Source organism: Telmatherina bonti (assembly GCF_933228915.1).
Source record: "Telmatherina bonti genome assembly, chromosome: 21".
Taxonomy (NCBI): domain Eukaryota; kingdom Metazoa; phylum Chordata; class Actinopteri; order Atheriniformes; family Telmatherinidae; genus Telmatherina; species Telmatherina bonti.
The window spans coordinates 29,977,225-30,000,001 of NC_136630.1; positions in this window are offsets into that span (position 1 = coordinate 29,977,225).

Consider the following 22,777-nt stretch of genomic DNA (forward strand, 5'->3'; position numbering starts at 1 on the left):
TCGCTCCCTGGTGGCACAAAGTTTCTCTCACAGGAAACACAGTAAATGTTTTCTTTGTCCTGGCAAAGGACTAGATCAGGGGTGTCCAAAGCCGCTATTGTCTCCCATATTTTCCATGTATCCCTGCTCCAACACACCTGGATCAAATTAAAAGGATCCAACAGCCAATAAAGTTCTGCACAGCGACTGATTAGTTTGAGTCAGGCATGTTGGAGCAGGAAAACATGGAATCCTGCTGGATTGTAACCCTCGTGGACCGGAGCTGGACAGCCCTAGACTGAATGAACAGTTCTTTTCTGTTCCTGTCAGGTTGTGTTTGGCTGCCTCGACCTGATCTGGTGCGTTTCAGATGCAGGAACTCTTGTACTTCAGAACAAGAATTTATTCTTCCAGCAGAACTTTCTGATGCAAAATTCTCGTGGAAAGCATCGATGGACATCGACAACCGATTGGGATGGAGGTGTGGAATTCTGCTGAAACGAGGGACCCAGGTTTTACTAGATGGATTGGCTCAAATGAAATAATGCTTCATTAATCTCAGGACACTCAGCCCCGTTTACACAACGAGACAGTAAAACACATCAAGGTTTCGATGCTTCTGGCCCATAGACTGTATATGAAAGATGGACGGAGCCTCAGGTGGCTAAACGTGAAGCCGATGTTGAAGTACATAAAACTGCAGTTCCCCCTTCATCCACTAGGGGCTGCAAAACAGAACAAATCCCCATAGACTCCCATGTTAAAAAGACCAACTTCTAGGTTTCCAGACCTGGCAGGAGGCCTTGGGTTGATCAATGGTTGGAGTTGCCTTTTGGCGGTGGGGCGAGGTCGCTGGCGGGGGCTGGATCGGCGGGTATTGGCTCCGTGACGGGTGGCCGTGCCGCTGTGGGGTGGGCGGGGTGCGGGTCCTGGGCTCCGGTGCCCGGGGCTGTCCCCTGCTTCTCGGGGATGGGGGGTCGGCCCTGCCGTGGGGGGGTTGGCCCTGCCGTGGGGGGGTTGGGCTGACCTGGACCTGCCGCTGCAGCGGGGGCGGGTCCGTGCCCTGGTGCCCGGCAGAGGGACCCGGGCCCAAGATAGTTGAGGATGGGGGGGTGCCTGTGTATATATGGGGTGTGTATGGAGGAGTGTAGTGGTACATGAATGTATGGGGGGTAGGGGTGCGTGTATGTGGGAGTGTGTTGAGGCATGTATGTGTGGGGGTGTATGTATGAGGGAGTGCGGTGGTGTATATGCGGGGTGTGTATAGAGGATTGTAGCGGTACATGAAGGTATAGGGGGTGAGGGGTGTGTGTATGCGGGAGTGTGTGAGGGGTGTTGGGGTGGAGGTTTAGGGGACTGTGATAGTACATGAGTGTGTGGGGTGTAGGAGGTGTGGGGTGGTTTATATGTGGGGGGTTTATGGGGAGTGTAGTGGAGCATGAGTTTTTGGGGGGTAGGGTTGTGTGTAAGGGGGAGTGTGTTAGGGCATGTAGGTGTGGGGGTGGAGGTTTTGGGGAGTGTGATAGTACATGATTGTGTGGGGGGTTGGGGTTGTGAATGAGGGAGTGGGTGGTGTGTGTGTGTGTGTGTGTGTGTGTGTGTGTGGGAAGGGGTAAGGGCTTGTGTGTGGATAATCTGGTGTTAAATGCATGGGAGATAGGGGTGTGTATATAGAGGAGTATTGAGATGCATGTGTATGGGGGGTAGTGGCCCGTGTGTAGGGGGGAGTGGGGGGGTGCATGTGTATGTAGGTGTATAGGGGGGTGAAGGGTCATGATTATGAAGGGGGTAGGACTTCAGTGAGAGAAGTGGGGAGTTGTGGTGGTTTGTTCTAGGGTAGGTAGAATGAGAAGGGGTGTTTTGTGATGGGCAGGGAGGTGAGTGGGATGTAGGGTTTTGGAGGTGGACTAATCTTTTGGCCGTGTATCTGTTAGAATGGGTGTGTATGTGTATAGATGTATGTGTGGGTCTGTAGGTGTGTGTGTGTGTGTAGATGTGTGTGTATACCAGGCTGATGGTGAGGGGGTGTGAATGTGTTGGTGTGTAAAGGAGAAGGGAATGCAACGTGTCTCTGGGTGGGGGCGTCTCCTAGGGGTGTGGGGGCGGTGGGCCCTTGGTCTGTCTCTCCTTCTCCCGCCCCTCCTCTTCTTTGCCGCCCCCCCCCCCCCCCCCCCCACTTTTGCATGTGGTTCGTTGGTGCCTTCTGGGGCCGGTGGCGGCTCCTTTATTGGGGTTGCTGAGGGCCCTGGTTGTTGGGGCAGCTGCCCTTGGCCTGCCCTGGCCTTCGGGGGCCCCGGGAATGGGGGACGTGCCTCGTGCCGCAGGTGGCTCATCTTCTTGAGGGAGGCGCGCTTCCCTCGGGACCTAAATCCCCGGACTCCCCTCCTTCCCGTCTTCCACCACACACAGGCAGGGCGTTGGGAGGTGGACACGTTGATCTGGATGGTGAGAGAGGCCATCAAGGTGGTCTCCATCGCTGCACCCAGCATCGGTTCACCTCCCAGTTTTAATTACACTTAGTCAACATAACACAAAAAACACACACTGACAACACATGGACATATTTTGGGGGGCGGGCCATGCAGTGTGCGGTGGGCGGGGCTGCTTTGGTGGTCCCGCTCCCAACATGATGTGGTTACTTCTTCCCAATTTTAATTGCAAACAACACACACTTCACAATCATTCATAAGCTGGGAGGGAGGGGGTGACAATGGGGTCCTGCCACGCCCCTATTTCTGGGGCTGTGCCGGAGGAGTTTGGGCGGGGGAGTGGTGCTGTTCAGGGGGCCTGGGTCTGGGCTGGCCTGGCGGGGGTGGGACTGCTGCTGGCCCTGGGTGGTGCTGGATCGGCTGCATGTGTGGGGTGGTGGGGGGGCGTTGACGGGGGTGGGGGGTAGTTGTGGGGCCCTGATCGGGGCCCTCCTATCCCCTGCTCCCCCGGGGGTATCTCACAGGGGACACGTTGGGAAAGAAAGGTGAGGGCGTGCATGAGCCAATGGATGAAGTGGTGACTGAATGTTAGGGTAGAGGGGGGGTGGGGGGATCAGGGTGAAAGAATTTAGGAAAGTGGATGGCCGCTGGGATAGGAGGAAGGGGGGGTGTATGCAGATGGGTGGGGGTGCGTATGTGGGGTTATGTTGGTGGTACAGGGAAGTGATGGGGTGGGTGTACAATGAGGACTGTGAATGTGGATAGAGGGGTGTAGGGAGGTGTGTGTGTGTGTGTGTAGAGTGGGGTATGCGTGTATGGAAGAATGGGTGATTATAGAGGGAGCAGGGATGTGTGTGTGAGGGGGTGTGTGTGTATAAAGAACGGGGGTAGGAGAGTGTGAGTTTGAGCGTGTGTCAGAGAATGGGTGTATAGGGTGTGTTTAAGGAGGAAGTGTGGATGCGTGTGGGTGTGGGTGGGTGCATGTGTGTGTGTGTGTGTGTGTGTGTGCGTGTGTGTGTGTGTGTGTGTGTGTGCACATGTGTGTGCGTGTGTGCGTATGTGTGTGTGTGTGTGTGTTTGTGTGCGTGGGTGCGTGGAGGGTCTTGGTGCTCGGGGAGCGCTGCTGGTGCGCTGGGGTGCGGCCTGGCTGCCGCTCGGTGGCGGTCTGGGGATCCCGGCCCTCCGTCGGTGTGGGCTGGGCCCTCTGCCTGCGGGGGTGGGGGGTTGCTTCTGGGCTCTTGGGGCCGTGGGGCCCGCGCTCTGTCTGCCCTGGGTGACGGTGCCCGGTGGGGCCGGTCCTCGCTGGTCCGGGCCTGCTGGGGCCTGTTCCCCCTGACTGCGGGGGACTCTGGCTGGGACCCCCCTCTGCCGCCTCCTGGGTCGGTGCATGGCTGGCTCCGGGGTGGGGCGGTTGGGGTCTTCGCCTGGGGATGGCTGCCGATGGCCCGGGTCTCGGGGGTACTCCTGGCGTGCCTCTTGCCTTTGTGTGGGAAGGGTCACACTGGCATGATCACCTTTTCCGGAACACGTTCCACTCTGCATGTTCTGCATGTGACACAGTCACCGAGTCGTCTGCAGTTTTATTCACTAACAGCAGCTAGTTTTCTCATTTCTGTTTGTTTCTCATTTATATTTAACTTTTTAGATTCATAGTTTAGTTACTATGATCTAAAGTTGGCTTGTATGTGTATGTATATGTGTTAATACTGGCAAGTGCGTATATGTTTGTACGTATGTATGTGTGTGTATGTGTGTGCATAGAGGTGTGTGTGTGTATGTATGTATGTGTATATGTATATGTGTACATATGTATATATATGTGTATATATATATATATTATGTGTGTATACGTGCGTGTATATGTATGTGTATGTATGCGTGTGTATGTGTGTGTATATGTATGTGTGTGCCTGTATGTGTGTATGTATACATCTGTAGGTTGTTTTCTTTCTTTTTGTTTTTGGGTTATTTTTTAGTTGTTGTTTTTTTCTCTCCCTTTTCTCTCCCTTTATCTCTTTCCCTTTTCTTATGAGGTGTTTCTTCTCCTTTCTCTTTCTGTCTTTTGTCTGTCCTCTCTGGTCCAGCAGTACAAACTCTACAATTCAAACAACAATACAAAATAAACATAGAAATAAAATAAAAAATCAGAAAGTCAAGGGGATCATTATATCTATAAAGCTTCCCTTGGCAGAGAAAATTTGCTCAGCAGAACACAGCATCCAGACCATCATTCTGCTTGCCTAAATGCTGGACAAGACAAAAAAAAAAAAAAAAAAAAAGACCAACTTCACAGCAGGAATAAACATGTTTACAGCAGGAATAAACATGTTTACAGCAGAAATAAACATGGTTACAGCAGGAATAAACATGTTTACAGCAGGAATAAACATGGTTACAGCAGGAATAAACATGGTTACAGCAGGAATAAACATGTTTACAGCAGGAATAAACATGTTTACAGCAGGAATAAACATGTTTACAGCAGAAATAAACATGGTTACAGCAGGAATAAACATGTTTACAGCAGAAATAAACATGTTTACAGCCTGGTACAAAAATCCATTTTAGGTTTACTAGGTCAGGTTTACCTTCAGGACAACTGTGGGGGGAGTGAATTTTTTTTTTGGGATTTCTCCTCCATTTAGAAGTAATTTCATCTAAAAAATTCAGCATATTTAGGGGCGTGTCCTTTTGATTGACAGGTGCCCGATCTCCCGCTTCAAGTAAGAAGAACGTAGAACAACCGCGGTTTTTAGCCGGTTAACAACGTGACTTAGCTTTAGCCTGCTTACCTCCGTTAGCTGGTTAGCTCCTGTTAGCTCCAGGTTAGCTTGGTTAGCTCTTAGCTACAGAAAGCTTGGAGTTCGTTCAATGTCAATCATCCACCATGACGCTCACAGCCCCCCTCTCAGCTCCACCTCTTTGCCCATATTTGTATTTTCCGGGCGAGACGACACGCATGCCCCTGCCAAGATGGTGATGGTAGGAACCGCCCACCGAGCTTCAATTCAGCTCTTCAGAAACCTACGGGTGACGCCACAGAGACTCCCCCTGTCTTTTACATACAGTCTATGTTCTGGTCTGTTTCCATGGAAACAGAAGTTTGTTGGATAAAACTGCAAACATTTGACAACAGCCTTCAGAGTGACTGTTTCCTGCAATGCAGAGCTGTCAGTGTGCACTCAGACCCCGCCTGATCTGCGAAAAGCTCAATAACAGCAGCGTTGGATTTCATACTGCTGCCGCTGCATCGCTTTCATTTATTCTGTCTGATGAAGCAAAACCTGTTTCTGGTGGAACATTTACGCCAGAGAAGATGCAGAGGTGAAGTGGACCAGAAATCACTTCTGATGCGGTGTTATCTGGTCCCATGACGATGTGGTGCACACCTGCGTGTGTCAAGCTTCATCGCCCACTAGAGGCCTGGCATGCACACTACACCTGCTCCAACCTGCGTTTCTCCTGCGCTGAGATGGTTTCTCTTCCCTGTTGGCTACAATACAACTTTATTTATAATGCACTTTAAAAACAACAGTGTTAACCAAAGTGCCACATTGTGTGGGGTTAAAAAAAAACCCCAGAATAAATAACAGACACGAGGACAATTTATAAAAATTACAGTCATCTAAAAACAATCAAGTAAATGCTTTTACTGTCAAAGGATAACGTTTTGTGTTTGACTGGAAATGTTGTCATGGAAACAGAGCCTGAAAGAATCCATAACATTCATTATTTTCATATAATGTCATAAAAGTTCTTTATGAAGGAAAAGAAAATTCAGAGGAAGTGAAACGTGAAGTCGGTTGAGTTTCGACGTGTCGACCAATAAAACTTCCTTCTTACAGCAATAAAATGACTCTCTCTCTCTCTGTTTGGTCTCTCCCTCTCTCTCTCTCTCTGTTTGGTCTCTCCCTCTCTCTCTCTCTCTCTCTCTGTTTGGTCTCTCCCTCTCTCTCTCTCTCTCTCTCTCTGTTTGGTCTCTCCCTCTCCCTCTCTCTCTCTCTGTTTGGTCTCTCCCTCTCCCTCTCTCTCTCTCTCTCTCTGTTTGGTCTCTCCCTCTCTCTCTGTTTGGTCTCTCCCTCTCTCTCTCTCTCTCTCTGTTTGGTCTCTCCCTCTCTCTCTCTCTCTCTCTCTGTTTGGTCTCTCCCTCTCTCTCTCTCTCTCTCTGTTTGGTCTCTCCCTCTCTCTCTCTCTCCCTCTGTTTGGTCTCTCCCTCTCTCTCTCTCTCCCTTTGTTTGGTCTCTCTGTGAACTTGGTTGAGTAAAAGTTCATCGGGATGTCAGGTCACAATCAGGTCAGCTCGGCCCGAGTTGGGGGCGGAGTCAGATAAGCATGCACGAATGGACAGCGGTTGTGCGGTTCTGGTGCTGACTGTGCACTCTGTGTGTGTGTGTGTGTGTGTGTGTGTGTGTGTGTGTGTGTGTGTGTGTGTGTGTTTTGCAGAGCATGTTTTGGCCGTGCAGCTCGCTCTGTGCAGGAATAACAAACACATGAACTTGTGCCTGAGTAAATTCACCATCCTTCCACAGAAACATTCCTCCTCTCAGAGTGACGTCAGCACAATGTTCAGGTGACACAGAAACCCCCCACAGCGGCAGCAGGCAGGTAATTTATCTCATTAATGCTCAAAAAGTGCATAAAACCTTTTATTGTGTTGTAATTTAGTCTGTCAGAACAAGTCTGAGAATCTTCAGTCACATCTTGTTTTCACAGCAGAACGAGTTCATCATGACTTTTCCTCCTTATTAAGCAACTACAGCCTAATAATTGTTATTTTACACTCATTTGAAGGTAAATCCTGTCACTGAGACACACTTTGAAGACACACTTTCACACCCAGTTTTAGCTTTAAAACCGGTTTGAAGACCTCCCAGTATGAACACAATACTGAAACGAGCTGTCTTCTCATGAGGAAACGCATTAAACACGAGAAGATTCGGATTATAATCCAAAGAAATGAGCCGCCAGAGCAGGAAGGTCATATGCTGTCTGAAATATCCTGAATAATCTGTAAACCTGTACGCTCTGCATCGATAACGGAGAGCAGCAGGAGATGTCTGCCAGAAACTGATCCAGTGCTGGAAACAGGCGAAGCAGCAGAAAGACAAGATGAATCTGCTGCTCGTTGCTGAACTGCTGCTGGTTTTACTGGTCCTGGAGGAATAAAGGAGACCTAACATGACCACACCTGTCCTGACTGAGCATCAGGGTTAGGGTTCGCTGATGTTTCTGCTGAGTCATGTTTACTGTGGATTAACAGGAACGTCTCTGAGGGATGATCTGGACCTGACTGGTCTGCAAACGCTGATGAAGCTTAAAAATCCAGATTTCTCCTCTGTGATCCAGCCGGAGTTCAGCTGCATTTAATAAAAAATAACCAACAGCCGCGTTAAATGGAGCAGCGACTGACCTGACCTGAGCTGACGGCCAGGTGGAAACGGTGTCTCTGCAGAAACAGCCGTGTGTGTGAAGGATACATGATGGATACTGTTCAGGTTTTTAAAAGTCGGCTCAAGACCATCTTTTTAATCAGTCTTTTAGTTTTATTTTTAGACTTTTTTTTTGTGATTGTCGTTTAAATTATTAGCGTCTTTTTTTTAATTTTTAGTGTGCCCATGTGGATCCCGAAGGTTGGTTTTCTGAGTGTGTTTTATCTACGTGAGTGTGTGTGAAAAGTGAGTATATGTGTTCGACTTTGGATAAATTCTATATTTTTGTATGTGAAAGCAGATTTTTAACCTTGTTTTATTCTTGCTTTTTATTTTGTAAAGCACATTTTGTTACTGTTGTATGAAAAGTGCTATGTAAATAAACTAGGATTGACTGATGGATGTAGTGTTCTGTTCCTGTTACCAGAACCAAGCAATGGCACAGAAAGAATAACCAGCAGAAATCCCAAACAGAGGCTTCAGGACTGAAGCATGAAATGGTTTTACTCAGCATAATCTGACCAGCTGGGATAATTTCAACAGTAACAGATTAAAATATTGTCAGAAAATGTTTCCAACATGTTAAATAATCTGGACTAAAATTACATCAGAGCTTCAGGAAAATGTTTCTAAGTGTCTCCAAGCTTCTCCAGAACAGAACCTGTTGGTAAAAGTCGTCTGTCAACAGATTTCCACTCACATCTGTAGATTCATGCAGCTGGAGTACATCCTCATCATCATCGTCATCATCATCCTCACCATCATCATCATCATCATCATCATCCTCGTCATCATTGTCATCATCATCCTCATCATCATCGTCATCATCATCCTCACCATCATCATCATCATCATCATCATCCTCGTCATCATTGTCATCATCATCCTCATCATCATCATCATCATCATCATCGTCATCATCATCCTCACCATCATCATCATCATCATCATCATCCTCGTCATCATTGTCATCATCATCCTCATCATCATCATCATCATCATCATCCTCACCATCATCATCATCATCATCATCATCCTCGTCATCATTGTCATCATCATCCTCATCATCATCATCATCATCATCCTCACCATCATCATCATCATCCTCACCATCATCATCATCCTCGTCATCATCTTCATCACCATCATCATCCTCGTCATCATCATCATCCTCGTCATCATCTTCATCATCCTCATCATCATCATCATCATCATCCTCACCATCATCATCATCCTCGTCATCATCTTCATCATCCTCATCATCATCATCATCATCATCCTCACCATCATCATCATCCTCGTCATCATTGTCATCATCATCCTCATCATCATCCTCACCATCATCATCATCATCATCATCATCATCCTCGTCATCATTGTCATCATCATCATCATCATCATCATCCTCGTCATCATTGTCATCATCATCCTCATCATCATCATCATCATCCTCACCATCATAATCATCATCATCATCATCATCATCATCCTCGTCATCATCCTCATCATCATCATCATCATCGTCATCATCATCCTCGTCATCATTGTCATCATCATCCTCATCATCATCATCATCATCATCATCATCCTCACCATCATCATCATCATCATCATCATCCTCGTCATCATTGTCATCATCATCCTCATCATCATCCTCACCATCATCATCATCATCCTCACCATCATCATCATCCTCGTCATCATCTTCATCATCCTCATCATCATCATCGTCATCATCCTCACCACCATCATCATCATCCTCGTCATCATCTTCATCATCCTCATCATCATCATCATCATCATCCTCACCATCATCATCATCCTCGTCATCATTGTCATCATCATCTGCATCATCCTCATCATCATCGTCATCATCATCCTCATCATCATTGTCATCATCATCCTCATCATCATCATCATCATCATCACCATCATCATCATCATCATCATCATCCTCGTCATCATTGTCATCATCATCCTCATCATCCTCACCATCATCATCATCCTTGTCATCATCTTCATCATCATCATCATCATCATCATCATCCTCACCATCATCATCATCCTCGTCATCATTATCATCATCCTCATCATCCTCACCATCATCATCATCATCATCCTCGTCATCATTGTCATCATCATCATCATCATCATCATCCTCGTCATCATTGTCATCATCATCCTCATCATCCTCACCATCATCATCATCCTCGTCATCATTGTCATCATCATCTTCATCATCCTCATCATCATCATCATCATCATCCTCACCATCATCATCATCCTCGTCATCATTGTCATCATCATCTTCATCATCCTCATCATCGTCATCATCATCCTCACCATCATCATCATCCTCGTCATCATTGTCATCATCATCCTCATCATCATCATCCTCACCATCATCATCATCATCATCCTCGTCATCCTCGTCATCATCATCCTCATCATCATCATCATCCTCGTCATCATTGTCATCATCATCATCATCATCATCCTCGTCATCCTCATCATCATCATCCTCATCATCCTCGTCATCATCATCATCATCATCATCATCCTCGTCATCATCATCATCATCATCATCCTCGTCATCCTCATCATCCTCGTCATCATCATCATCCTCGTCATCATAATCATCATCATCATCATCATCCTCGTGATCATAATCATCCTCGTCATCATCATCATCACCATCATCATCCTCGTCATCATCATCATCCTCGTCATCATCATCCTCATCAACATCATCATCATCATCATCATCCTCACCATCATCATCACCATCATCCTCATCATCATCACCATCATCATCCTCGTCATCATCATCATCCTCGTCATCATCATCCTCATCAACATCATCACCATCATCCTCATCATCATCATCCTCGTCAGCAGCAGGATGTTTTTACACATCATCAAGCTTTTTCCAGCCAGCAAAGGCACCACAGAAGAAGAATCCAGAGTCTTCTTCGGAGGATGTGGTGGAAGATCTTGTTTCTGACGGGGCGGAGATGTTCTGGCTTCTGAAGCATCACACACCCTCAGGGCCACGTGCACCTCCTCCATCTGGGAAACATTTATCTAACTGAACATATTCATAAAAATGTTACATTTTTTCATTTGTATATAATTGTCCAACTATTCTGGAGGTAAAATTCAGAGCAGAGAAATGTTAAAACGTGTCTATGGAGTTCTGCTGCAGCTTTATCGTAAATCCTGAGGGATTTCTGGTGTGACTACATGTGGCTCAAAGCGACACCATCCTCCTCAGACCAGCTGATCGTCTCCGAGAGGACGGTGAGGTGGAGGAAAGCCGAGAAAGGGGTCACTGGAGGGACATGTGTCCTCCTCCTCCGTCTGTGTGCTGAATTGTTGCAGTCGATGTAAAAGCTGTTTACTGCCTGCTTGAAGTGTTTGATCTCCTCACTAAACTACACGTCTCTGTTGTTGGTGGGCAGGAAGACCCCCACCAACCCTCCTCCCATTTCATTGCACAGGAAGCAACACAGGAAGGAAAACTCTTCTGGTTTGTCGCAGACGTGATGGACACTCTGCTGTCTCCATCTGAGGATCACATTTATCCTGATTATCATGTTTATCATATATAATAATAATACAAACACAGCTGCTGCAAAGTCAGGTCTCTGTGTCAAATATAAATAAAACCAGAATATCATCAAGTTAGATTTTATTCCCAGTAGAAGATAAACATCATGTCAGGTTTTATTCCCAGTAGAAGATAAACATCATGTCAGGTTTTATTCCCAGTAGAAGATAAACATCATGTCAGGTTTTATTCCCAGTAGAAGATAAACATCATGTCAGATTTTATTCCCAGTAGAAGATAAACATCATGTCAGATTTTATTCCCAGTAGAAGATAAACATCATGTCAGATTTTATTCCCAGTAGAAGATAAACATCAGGTCAGATTTTATTCCCAGTAGAAGATAAACATCATGTCAGATTTTATTCCCAGTAGAAGATAAACATCATGTCAGATGATGAAACTGAGACATTTTATCATCTGATGCAGCAACACGTCTGTAAAAGTGTTTCCAGGATGATGTTTAGCATCTCCTCTTCTTCTAACATCTGGAAACATCTGGAAGTGAGGAGAGCAGCTCTGTGGTCCAGCATGGTGGAAGGTCTTCCCTGAAAGAGACGTTGTCTGGATGGGAGCAGATGTTCCAGCATTGATGGAGCTTCCCAGATGTGGAAGCTGCCCACGCCATCGGCACTAATGCAACCCCATCCCATCAGAGATGCAGGCTGATAACAAGCTGGATGCTCCCTCTCCTCTTTAGTCTGCAGGACACGCCGTCCATGCTGTCCACTAACTATTCCACATCTTCATCCAGGTTTCCACTCAGAACATTTTAAATGAGCTTTGGTCCAGAGAAGACTGCGTGTTTCTGGATCCTCTTCACATATGATGCAGCTTTAACCTGCATGTGTGGATTTCAGCCTGAACTGGGTTCACACTGGTTTCTGGAATCTTCCTGAGTCCATGCACTGGTTTCCAGTAGAGAATCATGTCTGATTTACTGCAGAAGATCAGGAGGCTGTAGCTCAGGAGCAAAATTGGCTTACGACTGGAAAGATTGATTCCAGGCATTCCCTGACAATGTCCCGAAGTGTTCTTGGGCAAGACTCTTAACCTCAAGTTGTCCCGGCTCTGAGTGTGGGTGTAAGTCGCTTTGGATAGAAGAGTCAGCTAAATGACTGTGGAAAAGAATAGATCATCAGCATTCAAACATTCTCCCAGCATACCGAGATCTCCTCTGAATCTTCTGATGATATTCTATTCTGTAGACGGAGGATCTTCAGTCTGAGGAACATTTTTTTTAAAAATTATTCCAGTTTTTAGACCCAGTTTGTCTCAGACTAGCGAAACTCTGTTCATCTGTCCTTCTGAGAGACTCTGCCTCTCTAAAATGCTCCTTTTATACCCAGTCATGTTACTGACCTGTTCCCAGTTAAACTAGTCATGTAACTGACCTGTTCCCAGTTAAACCAGTCATGTTACTGACCTGTTCCCAGTTAAACCAGTCATGTTACTGACCCGTTCCCAGTTAAACCAGTCATGTTACTGACCCGTTCCCAGTTAAACCAGTCATGTTACTGACCCGTTCCCAGTTAAACCAGTCATGTTACTGACCCGTTCCCAGTTAAACCAGTCATGTTTACTGACCTATTGCCAGTTAAACCAGTCATGTTACTGACCTGTTCCCAGTTAAACCAGTCATGTTACCAACCTGTTCCCAGTTAAACCAGTCATGTTACTGACCTGTTCCCAGTTAAACCAGTCATGTTACCGACCTGTTGCCAGTTAAACCAGTCATGTTACTGACCTGTTGCCAGTTAAACCAGTCATGTTACTGACCTGTTCCCAGTTAAACCAGTCATGTTAATGACCTGTTCCCAGTTAAACCAGTCATGTTACTGACCTGTTCCCAGTTAAACCAGTCATGTTACTGACCTGTTCCCAGTTAAACCAGTCATGTTACCGACCTGTTCCCAGTTAAACCAGTCATGCTACTGACCCGTTCCCAGTTAAACCAGTCATGTTACTGACCCGTTCCCAGTTAAACCAGTCATGTTACTGACCCGTTGCCAGTTAAACCAGTCATGTTACCGACCTGTTCCCAGTTAAACCAGTCATGTTACTGACCTGTTCCCAGTTAAACCAGTCATGTTACTGACCCGTTGCCAGTTAAACCAGTCATGTTACCGACCTGTTCCCAGTTAAACCAGTCATGTTACCGACCTGTTCCCAGTTAAACCAGTCATGTTACTGACCTGTTCCCAGTAAAACCAGTCATGTTACTGACCTGTTGCCAGTTAAACCAGTCATGTTTACTGACCTGTTGCCAGTTAAACCAGTCATGTTACTGACCTGTTCCCAGTTAAACCAGTCATGTTACTCACCTGTTCCCAGTTAAACCAGTCATGTTACTGACCCGTTCCCAGTTAAACCAGTCATGTTACTCACCTGTTCCCAGTTAAACCAGTCATGTTACTGACCTGTTCCCAGTTAAACCAGTCATGTTACTCACCTGTTCCCAGTTAAACCAGTCATGTTACTCACCTGTTCCCAGTTAAACCAGTCATGTTACTGACCTGTTCCCAGTTAAACCAGTCATGTTACTCACCTGTTCCCAGTTAAACCAGTCATGTTACTCACCTGTTCCCAGTTAAACCAGTCATGTTACTCACCTGTTCCCAGTTAAACCAGTAATGTTACTCACCTGTTCCCAGTTAAACCAGTCATGTTACTGACCTGTTCCCAGTTAAACCAGTCATGTTACTGACCTGTTCCCAGTTAAACCAGTCATGTTACTGACCTGTTCCCAGTTAAACCAGTGATGCAATCTGCATTTCCTGACTTTAGATCAGCGAATCACTGAGTCCCGTTCTTGTTGCCATGGAAACGAGACGGTGGCGGTAAACCAGGAATCTAACTTGTGTAAAACTGGTTTGTTTTCAGCTGTTTTGTGTCATTCAGGTGTTGCTGCTCCGAGAGAACCACCAACTCTCCATCACGTCTTCCGACATCTTCCCGGATCCATCCTGGGATCCGATCTGAACCCAACCCACCCAGAACCCGGTCTGGTTCTCCTCTGGACTCTTCGATCCGGTCTCATCTGAACTCCTGACCTCTACCTGCAGGTTAAAACCCAGTTTCAGCCTGACGAACGTTCTCTGAGTCAGCCGATGTTTCCAGCGTAGAGGCAGTGTGTGTGTGTGTGTGTGTGTGTGTGTGTGCTCGCGACCCTGAGAGTCCCCCTCTGAAGCAAACAAACACACTCTGTGTGTGTGTGTGTGTGAGTGTTTTCCTGGTGGCTGCTGCCCAGCGATAATGGCGCCCTGCGAACGTCTCTCGCCTCATTACATCGGCGGCGACAGGGATCCTCGCATTCAGACGCTGACCCAGGTCAAAGTTCACGCGGTCTGCATGTGTTGGTGGGACACGGGCACCTCTTCCCAGAAGAGGCCACGCTCTTTGTGTGACGGTGAGAGAGGACTCCACAAAGGCAAGAGGAGGTGAGAGACCAAGACCACCGGGACTTCAGAGACCCAGACCACTGGGACTTCAGAGACCACCGGGACTTCAGAGACCCAGACCACCGGGACTTCAGAGACCCAGACCACTGGGACTTCAGAGACCACCGGGACCAGAATCAAGAACCAAACTCACGTTTTATAAGAAAAGAGATAAAAAATAACAAACCGTCTCCAGCAGCAGCACAGAGATCTCAGATGGTCCCATCAGAACTTCTCTCAGACTGCTGGTTCCTACTGGTTCAATTCAATTCAATTCAACTTTATTTATATAGCGTCAAATCACGGCAATGCCATCTCAAGACGCTTTACAGACAGAGGGGTCTCCCATCCTGAGCAAGCACACTGGCGACAGTGGGAAGGAAAAAACTCCCTTTTAACAGGATAAAAAGAAAGAGATAAAGAGAAAAAGAAAGAAGCTCAGTGTATCAGGAAATGTCCCTCAGCAGCCTAAAACTATAGCAGCATAACTAAGGGATGCTAACCATCCCTAGCTATAGGACTTATCAAAAAGATAAGTCTTCAGCCTAGTCTTAAAGGTGGGGAGGGTGTCTGCTTCCCTAACACTAACTGGGAGCTTATTCCATAAGAGAGGGGCCTGATAACCAAAGGCTCTGCCTCCTGCTCGGCTCTTTGAGACTCTAGGAACCACAAGTAAGCCTGCAGTCTGCGAACGAAGTACTCTGCTTGGTATATAAGGAACAATGAGGTCTTTGATATATAGTGGTGCCTGGTTGTGGAGGGCTTTATATGTAAGGAGAAGGATTTTAAATTCTATTCTAGATTCAACAGGCAGCCAATGAAGAGAGGCTAAAACTGGAGAAATATGATCTCTCATGCTGGTTCTGGTCAGGACTCTGGCTGCAGAATTCTGGATCAGCTGAAGGCTTTTCAGGGCATATTTAGGACAGCCCAGTAATAGAGAGTTACAGTAATCTAGTCTCGAAGTAACAAAAGCGTGAACCAGTTTTTCTGCATCACTCTGAGACAGAATGTCCCTAATTTAGGCTATATTACGTAAATGAAAGAAGGCTGTTTTAGTAACCTGCTTAATATGTGGACCAAAGGACAGGTCAGGGTCAAATATTACTCCAAGGTTTCTCACTGTAGCACTGGAAGCTAAAGTAATGCCATCCAGGTTCATTACAAAACCGGAAAATTTAGCTCTGTTTTTCAGATCCAACGAGAATTACTTCAGTCTTATCTGAGTTTAAGAGGAGAAAATTTCTAGACATCCAAGTCTTTATGTCTATGAGACAATTTTGTAGCCTATTGGGCTGATTTGTTTCATCTGGTTTAAAGGATAAGTATAGTTGAGTATCATCTGCATAACAATGAAAGTTTATTCCATGCTGTCTAATAATTTTGCCTAAAGGGAGCATATATAGCGTGAAGAGTATTGGTCCAAGTACAGAACCTTGAGGAACTCCATGACTTACTGTAGTTTGGGAGGAGGACTTGTCATTTACATGAACAAACTGAAGTCTATCAGATAAATATGATTTAAACCAGCTTAACGCTGTACCTGTAATTCCAATCACCTGTTCTAGTCTTTGTAACAGAATGTTATGATTGACTGTATCAAATGCAGCACTAAGATCAAGCAAGATAAGTACGGACACAAGTCCTTTGTCTGAGGCCATAAGAAGGTCATTAGTAACTTTCACCAATGCTGTCTCAGTGCTATGATTAGCTCTAAATCCTGACTGAAACTCCTCGCATAAATTATTTCTGCTCAGGTGGGCATGTAGCTGAGCGGAAACTATTTTCTCCAGAATTTTGGACATAAACGGGAGGTTAGATATAGGTCTATAATTTGCTATCACCTCTGGATCCAGAGATTGCTTTTTAAGTAAAGGCTTGATTACAGCAGTTTTAAATGATTGTGGTACATATCCTGTCACTAAAGACATATTGATAAGACTTAGTAGTGATGTATCAATTAAAGGGAAAATGTCCTTAAAGAGGCTCGTTGGGAGAGGGTCTAAGATACAGGTGGATGGTTTAGATGAAGCTATTATTTTAGTTCATTCAGAGGGTTGGACAGGACAGAAACTATTTAGACACAAGTCAGATCCTGGTTCTAAGGATGCTTCGGAGACCACAACAGGCTCAACATTATAGGTAGAAGGAAGAGTATTGTGAATTTGATCTCCAATAGTGTCAATTTTATTCCTGAAAAAATACATGAAATCATCACAGCTAAGTGAGAAAGGAATACATGGCTCCACAGCGCTCCGGCTCCTAGTAAGCCTGGCTACAGTGCTGAAAAGAAACCGAGGGTTGTTTTTGTTTTCCTCTATCAATGATGAATAATAAGCTGTTCTTGCCGTACGTAAGGCTTTTTTGTATACAATTAAACTTTCTTTCCAGGTTAAGTGAGACTCCTCTAGTCCTGATGAACGCCATCTGTTTTCCAAACGCCTTGATGCCTGTTTTAGAGCTCGAAGCTGGGAATTAAACCAGGGAGCCTTCATAATCTTACTTAATTTCTTCTTCTTTAGGGGAGCAACTTTATCCAAGGTTGTACGCATTGAAGCTGTTATAGTATCAGCATGTTGATCAATCTGAGCAGGAGTAAGGCTTAAAGGGGGACTCTCAGTCATGCTAACACATGGTAGATGTGAAAAAATTGATTCAATTGATTGTTTAAATTTTGTAATATTATTGTCTGATAAACATCTACTATAGTAGAATTTATTTTTGGTCGGTGAGTAATCAAATAAAGTGAATTCAAAGGTTAACAAGAAGTGATCGGACAAGACAGGGTTTTGAGGAAATACTTTGAGCTTATCAGTCTCAATGCCAGATGTTAGAACAAGATCAAGAGTGTGACCATGAGAGTGAGTGGCTCCATTGACATTTTGTGAAAACCCAATTGAGTTTAGAATAGAGCTAAAGGAAATGTTTAAACTATCATTTTCAACGTCAACATGAATATTAAAATCACCTAGTACAATGACCTTATCAGTAGTCAGCACTAACTCAGACAAGAGATCAGAGAATTCGGTCAGAAACTCGGAGTAAGGTCCAGGTGGGCGATACACTAATGCTAAAAGGAGCGGTTTCTCTGGTTCTACAGCAGAACCTTCAGGTACCAGACCCTCTCTGAGGAACCAGATCCTAGTGGTTTCAGGAAGAACCAGATCCCGGTCTGGTTTCAGGAAGCGGAACCAGTTCCCGGTCTGGTTTCAGGAAGAACCAGATCCCAGTCTGGTTTCAGGAAGCGGAACCAGATCCCGGTCTGGTTTCAGGAAGCGGAACCAGATCCCGGTCTGGTTTCAGGAAGCGGAACCAGATCCCGGTCTGGTTTCAGGAAGAACCAGATCCCAGTGTCGTTTCAGGAAGCAGAACCAGATCCCGGTCTGGTTTCAGGAAGCGGAACCAGATCCCGGTCTGGTTTCAGGAAGAACCAGATCCCAGTCTGGTTTCAGGAAGCGGAACCAGATCCCGGTCTGGTTTCAGGAAGCGGAACCAGATCCCGGTCTGGTTTCAGGAAGAACCAGATCCCAGTGTGGTTTCAGGAAGCAGAACCAGATCCCGGTCTGGTTTCAGGAAGCAGAACCAGATCCCGGTCTGGTGATCCTGGATCAGAGTTCTGCTGCTGGTAGACCCTCTTTCCCGTCCTCTCCACCCCAACCGGTCCAGGAAGATGGACCTCCCTCCTGGTTCTGGTTCTGATGGAGGTAGAAGATTGAATCAAGGAGAAGTTCTGCTGCTTCAGACCGGCTTCTGTGCCGACGACAACATGGAAAATCTTGGAAAACTTCCAGGTTGGTGGAAGATTTGGGATGAAGACCCCTTGAGACAAATCCTGTTACTTCCGCTTCTGGATGGACCAGGTTTGACACGGACCCAGGAGGTCCGAGTTCATGATCCCTGGATTCTCTGTGAGTCGGGTCTTTGTGCTTCCCGACAGATGGAGATAAGGAAGCAGCAGAGGATTCCGTGTTTTTCCAGCCTCTCATGCTGACGCCGTAGCTCCACATGCAAGTGAACACATGAATGCTGCAGCAGTCAGGAGGACGACTCATCATTTAGAGCACCGTTTCTGAAATAGGGGTACTTCAAGACCTTACAGGGGGTACATGAAATGTTTAAAAAAAACATCTTTTTATGTTTTCTATCAAACATCCTTAAATAAAACATTATTATATAAATATTTAATATATTTAAATCAATGTAAGTGAACATTCATAAACTGAATTTACATTTAGATTGACACCATTTCATTCCTCCCAAATTCCCACACTCCGACATGAATTGAACCCCACCGTTACGAGACAAATCATATCCGTCAGTCACTGTCGCCTTGACAACGCAACGGAGTCCTGGTTAAAGCGTAGTAGAGATGTTTTGCATGGTTAAAGTTTGATAAACCAAACCTGAATGACAAAGTGCTGCACTTCATGCTTTTTCTTTACCAAAAATACTTTGCAGTGGTGAGGGGGGCACTTGGCTAAAAAAATGTTATATGAGGGGTACTGTGTCGCAAAAAGGCAGAGAACCGCTGATTTAGCAGATCTGTCGCTGGGGCAAACCGACTGCTCCATAATCTCATTTCAGTTTGTTTTCTACGACGACAATCATCGGCGCGCCACCTCTGACCCTCTGGCCTGCCTCTGTATTTACACACAGCGCCGCCGGTCGGGTCCACGTCTCTCAGCTCCTGCTGCTCTGTTTATACAAACAATTCTTTCTGACATTCTGCCAAAACAGAGTTTCCAGCAGCTGCACAGTGGCAGTAAAGCTGCCTCTCACTGTAGTAAACCAGTTCATGACCAGTAACAGACTGGAGACGGCGCAGGAAGCAGGTCTGGGAACTGTCAGGACTCAGCTGCAGGGTCGGACTGGTTCTGATGCAGCTTTCCGAGCCTCGTGCGGAGCTGCAGGCTTCACTCAGAAGCAGCTGGGATGATTTCGCTGACGAACATTTAAATCTAAGACCCAGATTTCAGGCTGATTCCTGATCTGGTGTCAGAGACCTTCCATAGATGTCTGCCGGCCTGCAACTCTGACCGGCCTCCTCCGGGTTCTCAGCTGAAATGGGACAAACTGCAAGTAAAACCACCACGAGGATCAACGTGTGTGATGCCTGGAGCCGTTTTCCACGTTTCCATAGTAACAGCAGGTGAAGTATTGGGGCAGTGTCTCCACTCTTTACGAACAGCTGCAGCATCTGGACCGGACCATCACCTCTACTGTACTTCAGGACCAGGAAGCTGTGAATCCTCGTCTTCAGGCTGCCTGAGACCTGCTATGGACTCAAGGCCAAGGGCAAATTATTTTCCTCTCATGGAACCCATCAACAATCATATCTGGATTCGGCTTCCCAGCCGCCTTGGGTCGGCGCAACCCCCCCTCCCCCGAGAAGGGAAGAAGAGATGTTCATAGACCCCCCCCCTCCCTGGACTGTGTGTCTGTGTGAGTTTGTGCTTAAGTGTATATGAGGTGTTATTTCCTGTCTCTCCAGACTGCACCACCTAGAGGCAGGTTTTTTCCCCTCGACCTCCCCTTATGATCCTAATGCAGGGGTGTCCAAGTCCGGTCCTGGAGATCTACCATCCTGCTGTTTTTAGGTGCAACCCTTCTCCAACACACTTGAATCAAATAAGTGGCTGGTTAGCAGGCCTCTGCAGAGCTGGATGACATGCAGGAGAGGAATTCAGCTGTTTGACTCAGCTGTGCTGGACAGGGGATGCATCTAAAGGTTGCAGGATGGTAGATCTCCAGGACTGGAGTTGGGCACCACTGTCCTAACTGTCCTCTGTTTTTATCTGTCATAAGGCGGCGCCGGTAAAACTGGCTGCGTGGCCTGAGCTTCAGTTCGGTTCTGTAAACCTGTTATAAATGTTACATGTCTGTATGTCAAACCTTGGACGAGCTGGCTTGAACCTTGAATTTCCCGTCGGGGATGAATAAAGTATCTTTGATTCTCCAGGCAGATGTAGAGATGCTCACTCTACCGGAGATGGAGACGAGTCAGTGTCCGACCAGTCCTCCTCCAGGAAGCGGAGCTTTACTCCCAGTCAGGAACTCTGGACGGAGCTGCTTCGCTTTAATCCGACACACAACATTTCGACTTGTAAAACACAAAGGAAATCAGATTCTCCAGGTTTATATGAGCTCTGTCAGATGAAAACAGCTGACTCAGCGTCTTCTACAAACCTGCGATAGATGGAAAAGATGTTCCAGGCAGCTGTGTCCAACATCTGGAGGACAACGTGAGGAAGGAACATCTCCAGACTGACCAAACGTCCCGGCAGAAGACATGCAGGAGTCCACGTTTCAGAGAGAAGGTCTCTCCTGAGAACAAGTCGTGGACCGAAGACGATTGGATGGAAGCCCTGAATGAGTACTCTGATTGGACGAGGAGCTGGCGCCAGAGACTTCCTGGGTGGGTGTGTCATGTGGCAGGGGCTAGGTGAAGCCAGTGAAGAAGCAGGAGAGATGCAGCTCGTCTCCTCTGCAGGTGATGTCCCGCGGCGTTAAACATTTAGTGACGAAGCATCGCATTCAGACTCGTTTTCATCAAACAGAGCGCAGGTCTCGCACCGAGTCCAGATTCATGGGGACGCAAAAAAACCATAAACTCGTTCCATTTTCAGGTGTGTTTAATAAAAGCAGAACATTTAGCCGCCAGAAGAACAATTCAGTCACATTTCTTTATTGTTACAATAAAAACAAAAAGCTGAGTCCTTAAAATCATAAATATCACATTAAATCATAAAACTGGGTTTCTGATAAGTTTTCAATGTTTATTTACAGATGCTGTTAAAAAATTCAGATGCTGAAGCTAAACACACACACACACACACACACACACACACACACACACACACACACACACACACACCCAGGTAAACAGCATCCTCAGCACACACACACTGCAGCCAGACGCCTGCAGTGAGCTGAGGTCGAAGGTCGTGTCCCAACGTAGCAGGTATATTTTCTCCGGTTTGTCCCGCCGTCAACAACAAAACGCAGATTTATGCATCAGAAACGAGTCTTTAATAACCCTCCGACCAAAGTGAAGAAGTGTGAATCCATCGGCATGTGGACACATATAACCCGGTTTTAGGTTTAGAAACGGCGCCGTTGGCGACAGAAACACCACAGCGTCACACGTGCGACCTTGGTTTCCAACAGCATGGACGTCCTCAGAACTATGTTGGCGTTATCCATCGTCCAAACGCTGTGTGTGTGTTCTCATACTGCCGTCACGTAGACGACCGAAGGAGAAGGACGAGATGAAGGACAGTTACTTTCAACCACCGAACCAGATCTTACCGCCATGGTATGATCTGGTTTCGTGGTGGAAAGTAACTGTCCTTCATGTCGCCGGTAGTAAGAGATTTCGTTTCCGGTGAGGGTTGGACTCCGCCAAGGCTGCCCTTTATCACCGATTCTGTTCATAACTTATATAGACAGAATTTCTAGGTGCAGCCGAGGTGTTGAGGGGATCCGGCTTGGTGTCCTCAGGATTGGGTCTCTGCTTTTTGCAGATGACGTGGTCCTGTTGGCTTCATCTGGTCGTGATCTCCAGCTCTCGCTTGAGCGATTCGCGGCAGAGTGTGAAGCGACTGGGATGAGAATCAGCACCTCCAAATCTGAGACCATGGTCCTCAGCCGGAATAGGGTGGATTGTCCTCTCCGGGTCGGGAGTCAGGTCCTGCCTCAAGTGGAGGAGTTTAAATATCTCGTGGCTTGTTGGCGAGTGAGGGAAGGACGGAGCGTGAGATCGACAGACGGATCGGTGCGGCGTCTGCAGTAATGCGGACTCTGCGCCAGTCTGTCGTGGTGAAGAAGGAGCTGAGCCAGAAGGTGAAGCTCTCGATTTACCAGTCGATCTACGTTCCTACCCTCACCTATG